This window comes from Falco punctatus, assembly GCF_963210335.1.
Source record: "Falco punctatus genome assembly, chromosome: 6".
Taxonomy (NCBI): Eukaryota; Metazoa; Chordata; class Aves; order Falconiformes; family Falconidae; genus Falco; species Falco punctatus.
Window position 1 is genome coordinate 69,693,074 of NC_137585.1, and position 17,442 is coordinate 69,710,515.

Below are 17,442 nucleotides of genomic sequence, written 5' to 3' on the forward strand. Positions count from 1 at the left end.
AGATGGTCCATATCCTTAATGATGTTCATGGTCTTTCACAGGATCTCTGCAGTATGTCCACATCTCTCTTGTACTGGAGAGCCCAAAACTGGACAAAGTATTCCAGATGGGGTCTCACAAAAACAGAGTAGAGGGGAAGGATCACCGCCCTCAGCCTGCTGGTAACAATTTGCCTAAGGCAGCCCAGGAGACCTCTTGCCTTCTTTGCTGCAAGGGCACTGTGCTGGCTCACGTTCAATTTGGTGTCCATCAAGGTCCTCTTCTGCCAAGCTGCTTTCCAGATGGGTGGCCCCCAGCATATACTGGTGCCTGGGGTTGTTCCTGCCTATGTGCAGACTTTGCACTTCCTGCTGAGCTTCATGAGGTTCCTGTTGGCCCATTTCTCCAGCCTGTCAAGATCTGGGTGGCAGTATGATCCTTCGGCATACCAGTTTGGTGTCATCCAGTTTATGACTGCATAAAATCCATCTCGAGCAGAAGTGGGTGACTTAAACTTTATTCATCGATTCCTGGAATGACAGCAATCAACTGTCAGGTGGATAGGCTCAGGTCTGACAGTAAAAGCTGGGTATCAACTGCCTGATGCGAATTGGTGCGGGCAGCTGGTGGAGAGGGCTGCCCTTCAACGTCATGCTGCCTGCCTGCCCGCATGTGCAATACAGGCTGTTTCCAACCGGCAGGCTGAAATACGTGTGTGTATTGATGCAAAGCACTTGTTTAATGTTTGCTTACAGTGCCTGAGCTAAACACAGATGGTGGGGTTCGCTACTGCCTCTTCACCAGGGCTCTGTGGGCACTTCACTGCCTCAGCTCCCTGCTGAACCCTCACAGGCAATAATCCAAAGGCATCACTGTAATATCCTTCAAGCTAATGGTCCAGAACTTCAAGCAGTAAGCATGATAACCCAGCTACAGAACTTTTAACAGAGAGTTGTCATTTTTACCGACATTCAGAAATTTTCCTAAGCGCAGATGGCTCCTCACCACAATGCACGGATTTCTCTCTCAGCTGAGTGTGCAAGATGGTCCACGATGGAGCTGTTGCTGTTTAACCTCCATACAGGTTCCATACTTCAGGTTTCATTTGTTTGAGTGAGACTTTAAACGTGTGGGTTTTTTCTTCCCAACTGCACAACAGGTGCACACACAGCTTGCAGGTGCAGCTTTCCACTGCTTGACTTGCTGGGGTCGGTTTTGCCCGCTGCAGATGGCTGCCTGATTAAACAGGCAGGAATTCCCATCTCAGTGCCCACAATGCATCTAACAGCTGTCTCGCTCCCAAAGACTGCTCGGAATTTGATGAAAATGGTTTTAAAGAGCTGCTTTCCCCTCACAGCCACCCTTTGACTTCACACCAACATAATCAGGTCACGATCAACCACAGCATGGGTGTGTTTGACTCTACCTTCAAGAACAAATATTTGGCAAGAACAAGAGTCATGGGCACATTCAAGTTGCTTCAGGCTTGCAGAATCTGGCCATTTAATTCACATGCCACAAATGAAAAATTAACAGCCAAATTCAAGGAGCATCTTTGAAAATGCTATTGCAGTGAAATGTCTTCTGAGGATGAGAGCCAACAACTAGAGTGTGATTTAGGTGTGAAAAGAGCTGAGTCAAGCAGTTGTAGGGTTGTTTAAGGCTGGATGGAGTTGGCACTGCTGCAGTTAAAATTCCTGGTTCCCAGAGGCACGTGGAAATGCCAAAATTGCAGATTCCACTTTAAAAATATGTTGCTGAGCCCTTGGGCTTGTAAAAAAGGGTCTGAAGATTCACCCTGAGAGTAATCAGTAATGCTCTGACATGTGCCTATGGCCCTGTGCAGCTTCTAGCAGGGAGGAAACAGCGAGTGCCCCTTAGCAGGGAGGGAGCAGGTCCTTCATGTCCGCACACACTGTGCTATCAAGCAATATCCCACTGCACCCTCTTCTGCCTTGAACCTCCCATAGCAGACACCGAGGACCACCTCATTGGTGTCCTGCCAGATCTAGATGCATTGAGCATGGGCAATGGTGGGGGAGAGGAGCTGCTGGGCTTCGGAGGGGACCAATACAACACATATCCAACACCCAGAGGCACCTCATCCTGCTGCTCTGACACTCTGGAGCCGATGTTGCTCAAAAAGAGAGGGCAGGCACAAGCAAGGACTATTAAGAAGGTAGATTTTAGCAAATAAAAAGTATGCCAAATTTGGCCAGCCTGAAAGCTGCTCAGTCCCACCCTCCCGCTCTTGCCCCTCTCCTCCAGGTTATTATTGAATTTGGGATGGCTGTACCATTTCATAGCTGCATTCTGAGATGCATGGCAATTGCCCATGTGGCAGAAATCCCTCAGTGGAAAGACTGAGGGGAAGCATTGTCTGTGTTTCCAACGCAGACCCGGATCTCTGCCCCAGCACTGACAATGCTGTTCACTTCCAAGGAGTTCTTGGCTCAGCTCAGCACGCAGCCCACCTCCAGCGCTCCCTACAAGAGACAGCTTCACCTATACACACTAGCTATGAGCACAGAAAGGGAGGTCAGATCCCAGCCTGTGTCCTTTTGGCAGAAGCCTCCTTTACGACTCACTTGCCACCAACACTAACTAGTGTTTCACAACTTCCTTCTCTGCCACTAGCTCTATTGTAGGTGGACAAAAGGCTTTCTCTTGGCATGTGATGTTGGGAGACAGAAGGCACCTCTTCTGCCAGAGCTTATGAAATGGTGGTCTCAGCAGTAGGGAAAAAATAGCTTTTTTGGGCTGCTGAGTTTGCTGGCATCAGCAAATGTCGACTTACAGAACAAGACAGTTCCAGTACACTGTGGGCTGATAGCAGCGATTTCTGCATCAGTTAATCAGGTGTAGGACTCCTGCTTGGTACACAAAACATTTCCACTCCCATGTTTTGTTCAGAGTATTTTCCTTCCTAATTTTAAAATAGCTACTTAGGCATCGATGTGACTTGAGTGCCTCTCCCTCTAAGTAGTTTTGCATAGGAACCCCCACCAAGCCACGGGATGATGGAAATTGTTCGGGCTCTGCTGAGCTCATTTGACTCATGGCAATCACGAGTCTATCCTTACCTGCACACCTGGCTCCATGGGTCACTCCACAGGCAAATAAGTCAGAGCTGAGCAGACAAGAGGTCTTGAACCAGGATCTAAATATATATATATATATATGTTTACATATATGTTAAACAGAGAGAGAGTCTTGGCCACAAGGAAAACTCTAGTACTTTTCCAACTTTAGGCAACATAGCTTAATCCATTTATTGGAGTGCTTTGGCAATGAAATACAAATCTGTGTATTCTGTACATAGTTGTAGACCTCACTGCAAAATAATATGGTAGTTTTGGATAGGAAATGCAGAATATCCTATCCAGATGTACCTGGGAGGAAACTGGGGGTAGACAGGAAGGTTTCAAGTAAGGTGTGTTTGGCCACATCCCGAGAGTTGATACTCCATGCTTTTATGAAGTGCCAGAAAATCTTAACAAGGTGGAAGGGATGAAGGACACAGCTCAACTTCTGCGACAGAGCACATCTGAAAGACAAGCAACATTAATACTAAGGCAGGTTCTTGTTCATTTCTGACACAGAAGGAACCATTCCTCTCCCAGACTGTCTTTACCAGCATGAAGACTGAATTACATGGTTTGGTTGATAATGAATTTCTACCCCACCCCCTCTAAAACATGGATATTAGGAGTATTGTCATGGGGTTGTGCTGCCATTTTCATGGAGGAGGCAAGCAGCAGATCGCTGATGTAGTAGCTGGTTGAGCACCACCTCAGGACCTGATTTGGGACACCTCCTCCAGAGCTGGCCTGGCCACCAGCATATGGCCTGCTGTGAAACGGAGATCTCAGCTCTGAGATCCAGCCACCTCATCTGAAGGTGGAGGAAGATCTCATCAGGAAGGTAGATGAATTAATAACTGATAATCAGTGAATAAATAGAAGAAACCTGGTGCCTCTTGGTGGTTCTAGCTCTCACTTTGTTTCTCTTGAGAATACCTAGAAATGAAAGTTTTATGTTACGTGAAAGATTGCTTCCATAGTCCCTTTCTCAGAGAGGAGAAAGCTGCATTTTTAAGTTCTTTTCAGTTCAACAGAGTTGTGATCTTTTCTAGGCCCACATAAGCTTGGGAGACCTGAAAAGACTAGAAGACCCCTAACTGGAAGAACAATCTTACAGAGATTTCGATTGCTGAGCTACAAGTGAATTCAATAAAACCAAAAGACAAATGAGTTGCTGCTGAAGTCAACTGAATTACATCAACAGAGACTATAGTTTCAAGGGTCTTGATTTTCTAATGGCCTACAATAACTTATCTCCTGATATCCAGGAACTTCCTCTCCCTTCTGTAAGACCAGAGTATTTTCCCTAAGAATGCAACCTTGTACAAGGACTGCACTGGTGGGCAGGTGGATTCAAGCCCTTCAATAAGGATAATCCAACTGGTTTGTAGTAAAAATATAGTGCATTAGTGCAAAATCTATCAAAAGTCTTTACCTGCTCATCAGAGCACATTTGACTGATTAATTTTCATGTCATTCACCACTCCCTTTTTTAAAGCAGATGTACCCAATTAATTTACATATATATATGTGTGTGTATGCATATACAGTTATCCATCCATCTATCTGTCTACCTATGTTTGTGACAGGAAATACTGAAAATTCACTGCAAAACCAAACAAGACAGGTTTGATTTGGTGACTTCAACACATAGACTAAGAGCCATTTCCAACTCTCTCAGCTGAGACACCCAGTGTGGGCAAATATGAGACAGGACCTCCAGGAGGTGCACATCCACAGCCCAGCTGGGCATCCCAAACGACTGAACTAGAGATGTGTGCTCAGTCAAGTGATTCAAGACCAGGTTTTCCAGACAAGACAAGGCTGCCAAGGTTCAGACGTGAACTTTCAGGCATTTATTCATTTGTAACAAAAACCAAAAGTTTGCTTTTTACCATTTTTACCATTATATTTAACCAAGTGCTATCTGGGTTCTTTTTCTACTGGTGTTTGATGTGGCACTGAGGTACAGAAAGAACGGTGTATTTCAAGAGCATCCAATGAGTGAACTACCTTTTTTTCCCCCCAAGTACTGCATCTTGTTTTATTTTGCTTCTCCAGCTAGTAGAAAGTAGGTCTCTTTTTCCAGGATGGGTCAAGTTACCAGAGGAAGGTTCCTTCCTGCCTTTAAGGGGTCTGCTGCCAGTCTCAGGCTTTGGGACCAGCTCAGATTCTGCCTGTCAAGGCTGAAGCTGTTCCCTCAGGACTCAGTGTGTCATAACCTGCCTTGCTGTCACCCACACCTTTCCCAGTATGAGGGTGCCTGGGCAGTGCAACCCATGATGGGAGATGGCACGTTCCTTTCTGGTGGGATTGGAAGGAATTCTGCTCACTCCCACGGGGAGACGGGGGCTTTTTTGGGGTAGAAACACAAAAAAACCAGCCCGCTGCTTTCCTTTTATGAGTTGTACCACGGCCTTCTGCTGATCTTCCTGTGCCTTCCTTTTCAGTACTTAAAATTAAGCTCACAGGCATTAACTGTATAGATGTCAGATAATTCCTTTAAATGAGCAGAATGTCCTGGAGTAGTGAGATTTTCTGGTTGTGTTGCCATCCATTGTATAAATCCCTGATTTCAAGGGATTTAAAGAATGCCACAGCAACAATAAGAGTGAAGAGCTCAAATTCTATTGAAATATTCCTAAAACATCAGTTTAGCAGAGTAAAAGGAGGTAGCAAAGCCCTTGGAGATCTATAAATTTTGGCAAAGTATAATATACCAAGGTGGGAAGAGATGCACTTAGAGTAGGCCTAGAGTAGGTCTAAAGGCTGAAAGCTTATATTTTTATTTATAACAAGTTTTTATTTCAGTTGCACTAGGCTGCATATACGTGGCAAATTGCTACAAAGACAGCAAGCAAAGGCAAATGCAGGCTTGTTTAAGATTTATTCCCAAACAGCAAAGATCTATGGATTTTGGTATAATCCCCACAAGGGGACATGTAAATACATGTGACCAGCAGGGCAAGAGAGGCGATTCTGCCCTCTGCTCAGTTCTTGTGAGACCCCCCTGCAGCGCTGCGTCCAGCTCTGGGGTCCCCAACGTCAAAAGGACACGGACCTGTTGGGGTGAGCCCAGAGGAGGCCGTGGAGATGCTCAGGGGGCTGGAGCCCCTCTGCTGTGAGGCCAGGCTGGGAGAGCTGGGGTGGTTCAGCCTGGAGCAGAGAAGGCTCCGGGGAGACCTTGGAGCAGCTCCCAGTACCTAAAGGGGCCGGCAAGAAAGCTGGGGAGGGACGTTTTACAGGGCCCTGCAGCGACAGGACAAGGGGGAATGGCTTTAACCTGAAAGAGGGGAGATTTAGATTGGATACTGGGAAGAAATTCTTTACTGTGAGGGTGGCGGTGAGGCGCTGGCAGAGGCTGCCCAGAGCAGCTGTGGGTGCCCCATCCCTGGGGGTGCTCAAGGCCAGGCTGGATGGGGCTGGGAGCAACCTGGGCTGGTGGAAGGTGTCCCTGTCCGTGGCACAGGGGTGGAACCAGATGGCCTTTAAGACCCCTTCCCACGCCAACCATTCTATGTTTCTATGATTTGTGCCATACTGACTCGCTCTCCCATCCATTATAAGATTATAAGTACAAGGTGAAACACTTTAATTCTGTCCGTTGTTGTGCCCTACATTCAGATTTTTGAAAAACACTCTCTCATGTCTGTTTTTTCCAGGATTCTGCCTTATTCAGTAATGTGTAATGGATAGAGTTATCCACTGGGACCCTGCCTCCTTCCTTCACTGCTAAGATGAAAGGCAAGAGCCTTCAGGAAAGCCAAGATGGATTTATGGCCAAGGAGCTGCCTGTGGAATTTGCAGCTGATGCCAAACACCTCCATATGAGATTATAAGGTGATGTGATTTCTGGCTCCTGCTGATCAGTGTTAGCAGCTAGTGCTTAGACTGCGACTTCTGCTGGTTAATGCTCTCCTTTCCCTGCCTGAACCAAGATTATGGCACTCCCATACTGCTGATGGCACTGCAGGCAGAGCCCTTTCCTAACCCTGATAAGCATAATGACATGCTTTACATAATACACACCCCCACACACACACACACAAAAAAAAAAAAAAAAAAAAGCAACACCCATGATTTTTGCTCAATTTCAGTTTTCTGATAGAATCACATTGGGAAGCAGTCACACACTGGGTTTTGTCAGGAGACCTCACATATCAGCAACCATCAGCCGACTAGGAATGCATCATTGGAAACCCTCCTCCAAGTCCCAGCCTAAATCTTTGCAGAGCTCAGGTGCAGCTCATGTAATGTGGCCAGAGAGATTTAAAGCTGCCTCACATCAAGTTATCTTGTGCTTGTAAATTACAAACTCTACCGGTGTCAGGCTCACTTAAAATCAATGGGGAACCTAATCTCTGCTCTGGTTGGTTATTGATTTAGCTACACTGACTTAAATTCAAATATAGTAAATCAATAGAGTTCCCTAGCATTGACTTAAAATGCAGGTTGAAGGTAGTTCTATCAGTGTAGCTCATCCTGAGAAAAATAGTTTTAGCAGGAATATTTTTTTTTGCCTGGGTTTGCCTCTGGATCTGGTCAGATAGTCACAAGCAGGCAGGTTAGTTCCTTAAGACAGATAAGCAACAGCATCACTGAAGGGAGGAAACCTCCAGGAGAGGCTGAAAAGCCAGAAGGCAGCACCCACCACTATGTCCTGCTGAGCTCAGCTGTCCCTGTTTGTATATGCCCATGTGCATTTCCAAAACAGGCATGTGAATTCTGCCAGTTTTCTGGCACACTAAAACAAAGTAACTGAAGCCACTTGGACCAGCAGCCTGAGGTTAAATTAAACTATCATGGGACCTGGAGAGGACTGGATTCTGTGCCAACTTGTAGTGGAAATTTCTTACTGGGTCTGACATAAAGAAAATCGGAAGAGTGGATGCACACAAACGGTAGCCATGCATAGTAAGAGGCAGATTGTTTCCTAGCAACACAGGCTTTAGGCTGGTTCGTTTTGGTTAGCACTTTCTGACTAATAGCTGCGATTTTTATCTGTACTGCTACTCACTTGCTTACCTGTGCTGAAAGAGAGAGAAAAAGCAACAGAGAACGTAGGATAGGATCCATCTGTGCTAGACTACATGTGTGAAGGTGAGATCTTGGCGAGTGAGGGACTGGCCAGCACTCTGAAAACTGATGGGCTTGAAAGCGCCTCTTGAGATGTCTATTTCTGCCACGTGTGAACTAGCTCAGACCTGGACCTTGTGCTTCAGGCAGCTAAGACAGGGCACACGAGTTTCACCTCCATTGTGTTTTGGCACTTCCCTCCTTCCCTATCTCCATTCCATAGTACCACATGTTGCAGGAATACCCTATGGCTAATTCTTCTTTCAGTAACATCAGCGAGAGACCCTTGACTTCACTGGTAATAGGGCAGAGCACTTTTATTTCTTCACAGGTTTCCTCTGTGGCTTTATTTACACTGTGTCTTCAGAGAATAACGTAGCAAACCAGCTTCTCTGTGTGCATGTGTCCATCCAGTGCGCATATGTATAGGTCTTGGCATACTAGGACCTCTGCTCACCTATTGCAAGGTAAATAATTAATGAGTGTATGTCTGTTAATAACCTTTTCTGAAGGTGCTTGAAAAATGTCTTGCACTGCTAGGATGCTACAAAAGCAATTCCTAGTAAAAACCCCAACCGTGCCTTTAGACAGTGTCTGTGATCAATATGGAGTTGGTACTGGTGTCAACCAAAGGTCTGAAGTGAGGTTTCCACATGTACACTTTGGGACCAGCCCCCTTAATCAGGCTCACAAGCTCTGCTTTTTCCATACAGGCCCTGCTCACTTTCCCCCAGCCTGTCAGTACTTCCAGAGCTCAGTCTCTCTCATCCTCCTGGAAAGCTCCATGTATTTTAAGTCCAGTTTCCTTTCTGCAAGAGGAAAGAATGTGAGAGATGCTTTAAAGAGCACATAAAATTTCACATTGTCCTTAACTTCTCTGTGCTGCCGGAGAGGAAAAAAACCACCCAGTTCATGCAAATGCTGCGGAGCGACTGCTGTAACACAGGGGTGGCAGGGTCAGGGAGAGCAGTTGCTGCACCCCAGATGACATGGGCTTGCAGTCCCGTGCCCTTCAGTGACCTGTCTGCAGCTCCAAGTATTTGAAGCCAAGGACCAGGGCTTTGACAGTCCATGACATCTCTAGAGATGAGGGTAGCAGCTCCTCGGTCTCAATTCTTTCCCCATGGTTTGGGTTGTCCAAGCCTTCCCCTCTCCAAGAGAAAGGCTGTAGAATAAATCTTACTAGACGCCAGAGAAATCACACAGGAGAATGAATCACGAGAACTGTCCAGCCATGAGAAAAGCTTATGCCAACCCTTGCACTTTACCAGGACAAAAGCAGCAGATCCACAAGACATGAAGCCACTGCTAAATGAGGCTTCATTCAGTCCATGGACTGGCTGTTTATGTCCTACATTCAGCTTTCATCTACCGTGAAAAAATGTCTGTGCAAGAGGAAAGCAAACAGTTTTTTGACATACAGAGAAAGCAAGGCCTGATTAACTGAAGAGGGAGAAAAGATTTCATTTATTCGGGTTATTTAAAACTCTGCAGTCTTTGTTAACAGCTGCTCAACTTGAACAAGCAACCTCTCTCTGAAGGAGTCAACACTGCTCCTCCTTCACTGCAGAGCTGGGAAAGTGCCCATCCACACGCGTGAGTCATCCGGACAGGCCTCCAACAAAGACCGCTCTGGCTAGGAAGAAAGACCCAAACTCTTTACTTTTCCTGGCCTAAGCTGTAAGGAGATGAGAAGAGTGAGTGAGTGAGTACAGAACTATTTCTTTCCCTTTCTGCTTAGGTTTTGAAAGGCTAAAGGATGGAAAGAATCTGCAGGCAGGGACACAGAAGGATAGATGTGAGACCCCCAAAGCCCAGCAATTTGCTTTAAAACCTCAACATACCTATCTAAACTCACTAATATCTGTCACCTTCAACTTTTCACCGATCTTTGGCAGTGGCATGTGGGCACCCACAGTGCAACTGAGTCCAGCAACGATTTTTGTGGGTATGTTAGTGGTGGCTCCACAGTAGCAGAACTGAAAAACACAGGACAGGGAGTTAATGACACAACAACAGAGAGGGAATGCTGCAAAGTCAGGAATGTTTTCACACTCCTAGAAGCCCATGGGAGTAGAAGGCACCCAAAAGTCAGGGAAGCTGACTGCCACAAGCCACTTGCCAAGATCATGGGACTCCCTCTTCCATGGGGTAAAACACATGCAGAGCAGAGGGCACTGCAGTGTCAGATACGCTCATGAAGGATGTTGATAATGTGCAACTAATGGACTTTCCAGGTGATACTGAATTATGTTATTACTATTTGGCAATGTTCTGTTTAATTCTGTACCTATAATAAATCCTGAAGGTAAGCCTTGGATTGTGTTGGTCTGTCACATGAATAAATATAATGAATGTACAATTAAACTAATTAATGAGTAAGGTGATACACCAATGAAGCACTCCTCTTCATGGTAGAATGCATCCATTGAAAGCAGTGGGTTTTCCTACTAGCTTTTCTAGTGTATAGAAACTACTACTTCTACAGTGTAGAGAAGGCAAACAGACCACCCCTGGTTCTAAATCCAGGATGAGAGTCTTCCACCTCTACCCATCTGACCTGTCCCACCAGGAGTCACGGTGGATAAGCAGTCTTCAGCACAGGGAGAGGATGCTGATCTGCTGAAACCTCTGCATATCTTCTGACCAGGTTGATTCACTGTTTCTATGCACCCCAGGGAATTCCTGTTGGTTTGGCTCATTTCTTCACTTCTCATTTTTATTATGACTATAAGTTCTTTGAGCAGATTTAGTCTTTTTGCTCTGTGGTTGAACAGCACTCAGAGGAATAAGCTCAAGGCATGAGAACAGGCCAGGGAAATCCCCAAATGATAACCTGGGAAAATCCAGAGCTGAAAATCCAGTGTATGCTTTTCTTCAAAGGGTAGGCCCATGGAAGAGATCGGCACTGCAGATGAGTCTGCTGAATTTGGCCTAAAACCTGCTTCTTGGTGGAGTGGGACTTGTCCCTTATGAGCTACCAGAAAACAATGTGTCTTCTGCAGCAACCCTTCTGCGAATACCTCAGGGATTCTCCTCCTGTGAAGACCTCAAGGATTCCCCTCCTGCTTCCAAAGATGTGAGGAGTTCCTCCAGCATGACTGTTTAACATCACAGCGTGGAGAGACTTTACAATGCAAACTGCCTATCTGCACAAAGTTCCTGTGGTAGGATCAGTCAATATGATGTGCCCCAACTGCCGGGACCCCAGGTCTGCCCTGAACGAGAAGTCTTTGAGTCTCCGTAAATATGTGTAGCTTTCCACAGAAATGAGAGATATTCTTTTAGAGAGAGATACCGGCTCCCAGGAAAAACAGAGCATCACACAGTAAAAAATACTGGGCGCCTAAAACATGTCTGAAGCCCTCAAGGGGTCACTAAGACTTAGAAGAACAGTGTAGTTTGCGAGCACCACCGCATCCTCCCTCCTCTGCACCCCTGGCCTTTCCCAGTTTTGGTCTGGAAAGGTGGAAGGGGATTTCAGTGTATCTATTCAGTCATCAGCTGATGAGCTGCCAACAATTATGTTAATTTTCCCCTGTTTTAACAGGCCGTTTAGGGCCCCAGCCAATGACCAGGGAAGCTGCTGGAAAGAGTCCCACAGATTTCAATAGCAGTCCAGCAACATGCAGCCATATACGCCAAAAATAAAACACAGATCTTACAAATTCACTTCACACAGGCCACAGGACTGTCCTCTGTTACTCATAATTATCATTATTATTGTCATTACTGGATTTGAATTAATGCCCATGAGTGCAGATGGACAGAGATTTTTATTGAACACAAATTCTGTCATTTAACTAGGACTTTCTCAGAACTTAAAACAAAGGAGAATGGTTCCAGATGCTGTTCTTTTCCTTTTGCATCTCCACAGCTGCTGACCAGCTATGGTGTCCACAGCAAGATCTGAATTTCTTTTAAGCGAATTGTAAAATCTGTCCAAAAATTCTTTACATACTGCAACAAGAAAATAAAAACCTTAAGCTGAACAGCAGAAACTGGTAAAGCTGCTAAAGGAATGTTAACAAGTTAGCTAAAGACAGGGATCATTAACACTTTAAAAAAAGACTGCTTTGTACTTTAAAAAAGAACTCTAATCTCTTAGCTTTACAGATAATGGTCGGTTTGTGGGAAAGGAAATTGTTCTGTCATCTCTGCATGTATCCTATTAACACCTTTTTAATAAAAGGACCTCAGAATCTATCACCATTTTGATCTCAGTTCAATAAAGCTAATCTTAGCATTGGTTTTAACATAGACATTTAATCGTGTTTAATCACCTTCTGTAAAAATCAATTTAGTTGACATGATACTGACCAGGACTGGTTAGCAGAGATAAGGAAGAGCTATGTTCTAGCTACTCCGTCCTATTACACTCACCTCTAAGCAGGCAACTAATTAATGTGGTTATCCTCATAACACCCTTGGGAAGAAGGGAAAATCCTCTTTTCCAACTCATGGTTGGTTTTTCTCTTCAGAATAAGAACTCAAAAAACAGTAAAATTAAATGACTTCCTCAAGGTGACTAGTAAATCTTTGACAGTGCACAGAAGGGACTTTGTGTTTCAAGCTGGCACCCTCATGCCTAAATCAGTTCTTTGCCTAAAACGAAGACATCTGTCACTAACTAATTGAAGCTGATCACAACCTGTTTCAGTAGTCAGCTCTTCCTAAACTGCTAGTTTAAAGATCACTCAGTTTTGTATTGAACTTGCCCTGCAGCGTATAAACTTCATGCCAGTGCTCAATGAACACAAGGTTTTCTACCCAGAGCACAAAAATAAATTTCAGGCATATTTTATACCACAGAGCCTGCTTGGAAAGCTCTGGGATTGCCTCATGGCACCTTTGTAATTCATGTCATAACTTAGATCTGCATTATTAACCATAACATTTCATATTTACAGAGCATCCTCCAGCCAAGGAGCTCAACAAGCTTCCTATCTATTATTAAAACCTTTCAACATTCCTGCAAAGCAAGTCTGACATTATTTAGGAGATGGCAAAACTGGGACATGGAGAGGAAACAGGCCAAAAATGTAAAAAGACATAATGTGAAGATTTTTCTATTATTTTCCTTGGGAAAAAAAAATAATCATTTGTATGTGTGCTTAAAAGTTCTTAGACATGACAAGAGTAATAAAGTTGTTCAGGCAACCACGACCATTATAGCTGTGCCTAGAGATGATAGTGCCTGATACAGTCTACAGCAATTCTCCAAACAGCAATGAGAATATTACATTTTTCTTGTTTTATTAACACAGACTGTACATGCAGTTATCTGTGGATGCACTTATTCTTACTCTAAAGAAAATCCTACGTATTTGATTTTCGTAATAGGCAACAAAGCCTTGTCAAAGGTGACTTGTGCTGGTTCTGTGTTCTAGCTATGAAGAATGTGCGCTGTTTGATTAGTCTTTAGTGCCTCCTTACTCCTGTCAAGAATAATCCACAACTGACTGAATGGCAGCAGAAAAGAACTGTCCTGGAATACCTTGGAAGAGGTTCGTATCTTCAGGACAATGTCGCTTTCAGACAAACTGCATCAGCTGGAGTCATTTGCCAATACTCTTGGGATACTTCAGTGTGGGTCAGCAGCTCATCCAGTGGATGCTGATCAACGCCCCAGGTACAAGTTGAAGGTTTGCTTGGTTTGGGTTGTAAGAAAAATGGATTTTTCCTACTTTGTGACTCAAGATTGTGATAGGGAGTGCAATAAAGGTTGATTTATTTTGCTGGCACTCAAAAGTTTTTCAAGAAAAGAGAGGAAGAAAACTAACATTTGTCACTTCCAAGCAAAACCAAATAGATGTTTAATATGCTTTATGTCATCTAAACTATAAAAAAATCTTGGGATATTCTCTAATAAGTACTCTGGTCTAAGTACAGAAAAATAATCTGGCTTCAACCTTACTGCAAACCTACTGAGCTGCCAAACAGACTAAATGCTGCAGATGAGTTGTAGCATTGCAATTACATGCTGCATTTATGCCACCTACAGGCATTAATACCAGCTTTTCAACAGGTTTGCCTGCCAAACTTTTTTGACTGCTGTGAGAAAACTCCATAGCAGTCAGCCTCAACCTTCAACCCATAAAAACATTCTGTTCCACTTATTAAAAATTAACACAAGTACTTAATTAGTCTGATCCACTAAGTGAACTTGCCTCTTCTCTATCACTTAGGTACTGTGACTATGAAGCAATGAGGATACTGAAATCAACTTCAGCAAGGGCCTTTTGTAATAATGGGTGGCAAGTGTTACAGCAAACCCAGAAATAGCCTGCAGCCTTCACCGAAACCCAGCAACTTTGGGGGTGATATACAGATAGACGTCCCAACAGCATGTACTCCTGTGCCCAAAATAAGCAATGCCATGGATAAGCACGGTGCAATTACTTCAAGAGATTTAGGCAACGAATTTGAAGAGCTTCTTTTTATGACAAAAAAAAAAAAAAAAAATCTCATGGATGCTTTCATGAAGGCAAGTGATGGGGATGGAAGTTTTCCAACAGAGATGGCAGCATCTCCGGCAGGACTATCCAGTATCATGCTGGTGTCTTGAGGAAGAGGTTATTTTCAAAGCCGGGGGGAAATGCCACCTGGAGGAACAACTGCCCAGGTCCCCCCACAGACGGGTGCTTCCACAGCTCTTCTGGGAATGAACTCCATTGGCTCTGTTGACATCCCCAGGCCAGAGACGATCACAGACAATGGTCTTGCATCTGCCATCTCTAGCCTCCTTGGAGCTTAATTTCCTGAGAATTAAGTCAGAACATGTACAAGATAATTAAAAGAAGTTCTCTCATCCTTCCTTCCTCACCCCAAGGGACATTTTAGAGTATATACTATTTACCAGCCGCAAAACAGTTTGTTGTTCAATAGAGATACTTGCTTCCATTTTAAATAACTCGGCAGATGTTACTGCCCTTTTGTCATAATCTCTGTGGTTTTCCTACAGACAGCTGGCTACAGACAGTGCTGGGGGATCCATTTTCGCATTCAAGCTCCTCGGGCTGCCTGTGAGTTCTCAGTACAGAAGAAGCTTGGGCAAGCTTACATCATACTATGCTAACAGCTAGTCTGACGGTGGCTTGTCTGGTCTTTGGATGGCTGAGAGACGCGCCACAGACTGGGAGAGAAGGGGCAGGCAGCTCTGATGCTGTGAAGGTTTGTGCCACTGCTTTTGTCACCTGGGAAATAATATTAGTTTCAGCAGAGTACCTGGCTAAATCAGAGGTGAGTTTGTAGCAGGGGGAGCACAGTGGGCTGGCTTGTTTGTTTGTTGTAGGTACCTGGAGATGTGAAGGACTCCCATCAGACTGGGGCTGGACTTTTCTCCTTCTGACTCAGAGGGATAGCTCTCCTGGAGGCATGAAAGATTAAATTCTCTTCCATCCTGAGTCCAGGCTGCTGCTCAGATCAGTGTCCGCCTCCTCAACCACACCTTTAATGAACAACAAGCATATTAAGGGTTTCACTTACAGAACTGCCATAGCAAGCAGGGCAACATCTTCCACTTTGTAAGTGGGCTGTTCACCCCATCTCTCAGTGTACTCAAGCTCAGTGTAACCTCTATGCTTCTCCATTAGCTAAAAGCACTGTCCAAAAAGATAGCAAGGCCACAGAGAAGGGCTTTTTACTCTGCAGCAAACCCTACTGGCCACCACAAACCTCTGCCAAGGCATTCTTGCCTGCTTCCACTCAGATTTGCTTACACCTGGAAGGAAAATTAACTGCTTTAGTTAAGATAAGCAGAACTTCTGTGTGTCCATCTTGACGCATTCATGAAAAAACAACTGGAAAATAATCGTGAATGTGCTTAGTTGTATAGGAGATGTTAGCAGGGTGGCCACAAGCACTTTTTGATGCACAGGTTACACGTACTGGTTTAGGTTCTAATTAACAGTGTATTGCCACAAATGGCACAACTGGTATTAGGATTTGGGGGAAAGCACAGGAAAGTATTCTTGATTTCTGCACTAGGGGCTTCTGTTCTCTTTTACTCTTCTATCTTCAGTGTCTTTTTCCAGACTTCCTCCATTTTTTCTTTTGCCAAAAGCATCACTTCTATCATTGTTTTCTTCTACAACACCTTTCTCCAGTCCCCACAGGTCTCTCCTGCTCACCTCTACCCTTCTCCTTTCATTTCGCTGTGCACAAGAGCAGACAAAGGAGCTACAATTTGGACAAAATTCAAAGGTATTGTTGTCAGCTGTGTAAGTTTTGCCTTTATCAACACTGTGATCATCTCCCAGGCACGGACTGCTGGCAAGCTGAGCTCCAGCCTTTGGTCAGCTGCCTCAGTTACTGAAAGGAAGATTGTCCCGTGACTGAAGAAGCCCAGGGATCAGTTTTGGGACACAAAACCCCTTTGTGACTCTAGGTAACTCCTTTCACCTCTATGTGACCTTGATGAATTCCTTTAACCTTTGATGTATCATATATAAAGCACGACAAGGACCATATTTAATTCGGAATGATGCAGTGAGATGGTACTGCAGGGCATTTGGGCTTCCTATTGAAATTAGAGGCAAAGGAGCATCCAAACCTCCAGGAGCACCACCACCTCTGCAGCCGGGGGCCGCAGGCACACGGTGCCTGGCGCCCTGTGACGGCCACAGAGAATCTGGCTGCCCACATCGAAGGGCCACACCAAACCTCAGGAGCTTTCAGTGTGGAGACAGCTCTGGGCAGGGCGAAGTGAACTCTGTGCGGATGATGTTCAATTCCCACAGGATTGATTAGAAATAATTTCCTTTTGTGTGTGTGTGTGTGTGGTAATGCCAATGCAGATTTCTGCAATAGAAGTGCAACGTAACAGGACACTGAGCTTTGCCTTCAGACATCACTCATGCCTGGTTAGATAATCGGTGCTTCAGCTTGACTGATTTGCTAGTAACTACAGCACTCGCATAAAAAAAAAATATTTACACCGCCTCCGCGGGCTTCATTGCCTGCAATTAAAACATGACAGATGCCACTGACACACACACCCCAGCACGCACTAAACAGCTTCGCCCGCCTTTCTCCATCTTAATCTCCGTTTCCGTAATGGTTGGGTCTTCTGGGGTTAAACAAACAGCCGGCCCGGGCCCCGCCTGCCTACCTCCCCCCAGCGGCCGCTCGGCGACCACTCGCCCGCCCGCGCCCAGCGCCCGCAGCCTGCCCCGTTGCCATGCTCGATGACGTCACCGCTCCGTTTTTGTCATTGGCTGCTCGGCCGATGACAGCCTGCCAAGCGCTCCCCTCCGGGATTGGTTCGCGAGAGACCGCGGCGCGGGCTCTGACTGGCGGCCGG

At 45.1% G+C, this 17,442-nt stretch overlaps 1 long non-coding RNA gene across 1 annotated transcript; it reads right to left on the reverse strand.

Annotated features, from left to right (window-relative positions):
• Positions 1-14,588: 14,588 nt before the first annotated feature.
• LOC308065631 lies at positions 14,589-17,367 on the reverse strand. Its single transcript, XR_013928860.1, has 2 exons — positions 17,150-17,367; positions 14,589-15,588 (listed from the first exon to the last, which is right to left on the reverse strand). It is a non-coding gene; the product is annotated as an uncharacterized lncRNA (long non-coding RNA).
• Positions 17,368-17,442: the final 75 nt, after the last annotated feature.